The sequence below is a fragment of the Nicotiana tabacum genome, chromosome 6, assembly GCF_000715075.1.
Source record: "Nicotiana tabacum cultivar K326 chromosome 6, ASM71507v2, whole genome shotgun sequence".
NCBI classification, from domain to species: Eukaryota; Viridiplantae; Streptophyta; class Magnoliopsida; order Solanales; family Solanaceae; genus Nicotiana; species Nicotiana tabacum.
In genome coordinates this window covers 149,202,945-149,208,213 of record NC_134085.1, presented here as the reverse complement: position 1 = coordinate 149,208,213, position 5,269 = coordinate 149,202,945, and the positions used below count along the sequence as shown (strand labels likewise).

General features: G+C 35.3%; 1 pseudogene; it reads left to right on the top strand.

Annotated features, from left to right (window-relative positions):
• Positions 1-3,118: 3,118 nt before the first annotated feature.
• LOC142181921 (UDP-glucosyltransferase 29-like) lies at positions 3,119-4,628 on the top strand (annotated as a pseudogene).
• The last annotated feature ends 641 nt before the right edge of the window (positions 4,629-5,269 follow it).

The window sequence follows — 5,269 nt, the reverse complement described above, 5'->3', positions numbered from 1 at the left end:
GAAATTTAAGGATTTGGTTTGTTAGCTACAGTCTGAATTGGTGGCATGTGCACTTGTGCACAACATGTGCATAAAGGCCCTTTTTGAGATAAAAAAATAACTTGACAGCATGTGCTGTCAGACCATTTTCAGCATGCCCATACCTTTGTTTAGTTTAATAAGGTGATAAAAGGGTTGTCAGGGAATCTCATGGGAAGGGTTCTACTTTTAAAAGATGAGTGGAAAAACAGCAGAAAAGGGAGGGGGTTCTGATGTGTTTAACAGACTGTAAAGGGCTAATGTTAGGCTATAAATAGGAGAATTTCCATTAGAAGAGGGACTGAATTTTAAAAGAGGGAGATACCACAAAGACATGCATATACAGATATACACTGAGTGAGAAAAACACAGATAGAGAGAGAGCAAGAAATAGAAAACATACAGACAAAAAATCAGAAACTGTTTCTTCCTATTTTTGTTTGGATTTCACTTGTTTTCAACTTGTTTAATCAATACTGATTCTTCCAAGTCTTTAACTGAGGTTACTGGTTGTGTATTGCATTAGTTTATTCCGGGATTTGGTCTGTTTGGAGTTTCTGTTTCTACTACACTGCTTGCTGCTGTCATTTTGCTACTTTTCCATCGGCTATAGTTGCATCTTGCACTGGGATTTTGTTCTGTTGTTACCTGCTGTTACTGCTGTTGTTTGGTGTATGCTACTACTACTCTACTGACTTTCCTGCTTCTTCAATTGTAAACACTTTCCAGGTACATACTCGAATCTCATATTGATGTAACCCTAAAGGCATGAAAATGAAAGATGCAAAGGAACCTGGTCATCTGCTACACTTACAACTTTTAAATATGTTTGGGTTTGTGCAACTTTCAGTTTGTAGCTCCATAAAAAATATACATTTGTGCAATGTGTACTTAATAGAAGTTTAGTCTATTTAACACTATTTGGTTTCAAGTTATTAAGTCGTCTGTATGACGAGGAGTGCGCGTGTGTTTAGTACATTGGCAGTTAAATCTCAGCTTCTATCTTTATTCCTAAACATGTAAAAGCAGGATGCTTTTAATCCGACAAAAGTCGCATCATAATTCTGAGTCATTTAAACTAACTCTATCAAATTGGGTTTCGTTAGGCAGTTTATAGGACCACGTCCGAACCCCATTGGTAGTAGCTTATAGTAGTCAATGCTATTAATCTGGTTAAAAGGTCAGCTTAAATAAAAATGGGACAGACGTCTAGGGTGAGTTTAGCATGCTATTTGTCTTGTATGCAGTTTCTTTTATCAAACTGAAAGCATGTCCAATAAGGTACAAAAATTTCCCACCTCGCAGAGAATTAATCCAATAACTAATAAGAGGTCAAATTGGCCAAGCATGCAATTTAATTAGCACGTATTTTCTTTCTTCATTTATTTTAGAAAACCAAAAAAAATAGAAATGTAGTCATGCTAAGATTATCCTTTTAAAAATAATGAGACGAGCCTCGCTAAATAAAAATTCAAATTGCGGGGCCCTCAATAACTGGTCATAATAAATACTTAGAATTTGGGATGGACTGTTTAGTGAATTTCACTGCCTTCCCCAAAGATAATAACGCGTTAGACTCTTTAGGCGCGACTTAATTAAATTACATTCTTAAATTCGGGTGCGCATTTATGTGACCCAAATTCAAATCTCAACGGAGTCGAAATGTGTTAACAACTACGGGTGCATTGATTGTGACGTGGTTCGAGATGCATTTTCACGACGTTGCAATTCTATAAAAATAAATGATAATAATAAAAGTGTTTTAAACATAATAAAAGCACATAAGTCACAACATGTATTTAAATCAGATATTTAGCCATTATAACAATTTAAGCGACCGTGCTAGAACCACGGGATTCGAGGGTGCCTAACACCTTCCCTCGGGTCAACAGAATTCCTTACTTAGAATTTCTGGTTCGCAGACTTCATTTGGAAAAGTCGAAAATTTCCTCGATTTGGGATTCAAGATAAACCGGTGACTTGGGACACCAAAAACCAAACCTTTCCCAAGTGGCGACTCTGAAATGAATAAATAATCTCATTTCGAATATTGTCACTTAAATTGGAAAAACTCCCTCGCGCATTTTTACCCTTCGGGGCGGGGCGCGCAAAAAGGAGGTGTGACACTCTTAAATATATCATTACATGTAATAAAAAAATAATTTCTTCTAAAACAAACTAATAAAAAATAATGTCTAAATTAAATTGAAATATACGAAATAGCTTTCACAGATAGTTCCACAACAAAAATAGTTTACAAACTGAATCTTTAAAAATTAACGCCATTCCAAGAGGGAAAGCTAGCTAGTACAACCCTGGCTTGTCTCTATTATATCAATAATATTCGGCATTTTTATATGCGCTGCGTAATCAGTTACGCACATATATACCTTGGACTGCACAACAGACTCATCCTATAATTAATTAAATAATCTCAATGAAATATATAAAGGGAGCCTTGGAGCACAAGTTGTATCTAGGGGTGACAGAATGGTTAAAAAAATACAGTTAACCACCCATATTATTTATTAAAATATGAGTTGGATCATGAACTTTTTAAAAACGGGTCAAATATGGATAAGAACCATATTATCCATTTAGAAATTGGATAACCAATGGGTCTAACTTTTACATTTATAAAACCTCAAATTGAGGATTCCTTAAGTTAGGGAAACTAAGAATTCTTCCAAAAATGATCATTTGCGAGAAGATATGGATAGTATGGGTTATCCATATTATCCGACGATTAACCCATTTTTTCCGTATTAAATATGGGTCGGGTCAAATAAATTTATCCGGTTTTTCATTACCCTTTTTGACCCGAATCTTATCCAACCCGACCCACCCGTTTGCCACTCCTAGTTGTATCTATGGAAGCAATCAATAATGTTTGCATTAGGGTAAGCTGTCTATATATATCACACCCCTTGAGATGTGACCTTTCTCCATACCGTACGTTAATACGAAATATCATGTGCACCGAGCTGTCCTATTAGTCTCAACGAAATATATAATACACCACGCCAACCAGCTCACAACCAAGATGACCAATACAATAATCTATTTACACAGTTAAACACTAGCATAAATACATTATCATCGATCATATAGTATATACTTACAGAACCATCAAAGAGAAAAGGAGAGAGAAACTATAGTTATTAATGGAGGGCAAGAAAAACACCATTAGTATACTCATGTTACCATGGTTAGCCCATGGTCACATAAGTCCATTTTTAGAGCTAGCCAAAAGACTTACAAAGAGGAATTTCCACATTTACATGTGTTCAACTCCTGTAAATCTAAACTCAATCAAGAAAAGTGTTACAGAAAAATATTCTCAATCAATTGAACTAGTTGAACTTCATCTTCCATCTTTACCAAATCTTCCTCCTTATTACCACACTACAAATGGCCTCCCACCCCATCTTATGAACACCCTCAAAATAGCTTTTGAAATGTCAAGTCCAAATTTTTCCAAACTTTAAATCCTGATTTGGTCATTTATGACTTTATCCAGCCGTGGGCTGCCACGTTTGCTTCCTCTGTGAATATTCCTGCTGTGCAATTTCTCACTTTTAGCGCGGGTGTCCTTGCTTTTGCCTTTCATATGTTTGAAAAGCCAGGGGAAGACTTCCCGTTTCCTGAAATTTATCTGCGTGAATGCGAGATGCTTCAGATGAAGAAAACTATGGAAGAATCAAAAGAGGATAAGTCCCCATTCGACGAGGCTCTTAGGAAATCTCGCGACTTTATTTTGGTGAAAACTTGCAAAGAGTTTGAAGGGAAATATATGGGTTATTTTTCAAGTTTGGTTTCCAAGAAAATAGTCCCGGTCGGTTCACTCATTCAAGATACTGTCAGCGGAGATAATAATGAAGAAATTACACAATGGCTTGACAAGAAAGAAAAAAATTCAGGTGTGTTTGTTTCATTTGGGAGTGAGTATTTTCTATCTAAGGAGGAATTACATGAAGTAGCTCAAGGGCTAGAGCTTAGCAAAGTGAACTTCATTTGGGTTATTAGGTTTCCACAAGGTGAAAATAATAGTAGTATTAAAGATTCATTACCAAAAGGATTTCTTCAAAGGGTAGAAGATAGAGGAATGGTTTTGGAAGGATGGGCCCCACAAGCAACAATTCTTAAACATATAAGTATTGGTGGTTTTGTGAGTCATTGTGGATGGAGTTCTTTTATGGAAAGTGTAAACTTTGGTGTGCCAATAATTGCAATGCCAATGCATCTTGACCAACCAATGAATGCTAGGCTTGTGGAATATATTGGATTTGGAGTTGAAGCAGTGAGAGATGATAATGGAAAGTTACAAAGTGAAGAGATTGCAAAGGTGATAAGGAAAGTGGTAATGGAGGAAAGTGGGGAGGATGTGAGGAAGAAAGTTAGAGAATTGAGGGAGAAAATGAATATGAAAGGGGATGAAGAGATAGACGAAGTGGTGGAAGAGCTTGTTGCACTTTGTAACAACAAATAATTAGCAATAAGATTTAAGTCATATTTAAAAAAAAATGCTATTATTGTAATTTAATTGTTGTCATAGGTTATTTTTCAAAATTTTCAGAGGTACCAAGGCACTTTTCTCCGTGCAATTAATTTTCATATTTCGCATGATATAATTACCAACTTGACATAAAACTTTTATACTGTCACTATATATAACTACCAATATTCTTATTATCTATTGAACCAAGACAAAGCTGAAGATTCATTTGCGTGCGTCGAGGGTTTTTTTTTTAACAAAGATCAATTTTAGCCCATCGAGAACTATTTATATTCTGTAACCGAAAAATTATTTCCCCTTTTTTCGTACGGTCAAAAGATGAAGTTCAAAGAACAAAATTCTAGCTCTTAGTTAAAATATGACGACAGTAATTCAGGTTACTTAAAAATGTTACCACAGTAATTCGGTTTTTGGTTTCAAAAAATTCGGTAGTACAATTCGAGCTATTTACATAGATTAACCTATGTTTCCCCTACTTCAACAACGGATGACACATGCTTACCGCTAAATTATTTAAAAGAAAATAAATATGATATGGAGTTTGACCAGCTCAAATATTTAATAACGGTCTTTTTAATATTGGTTTAGGAGATTAATAATTTTTAGTATTCTTAACAAACTTATTAGTCTCGAGTCTATAGATGCATGCAATTGATTAAGGTATTTGAATATAAGTGCCCAAAAGGACCTGCAGTTAAAAGTTGCTGCATCAGGAACTAACAGAGCCAGAATGTT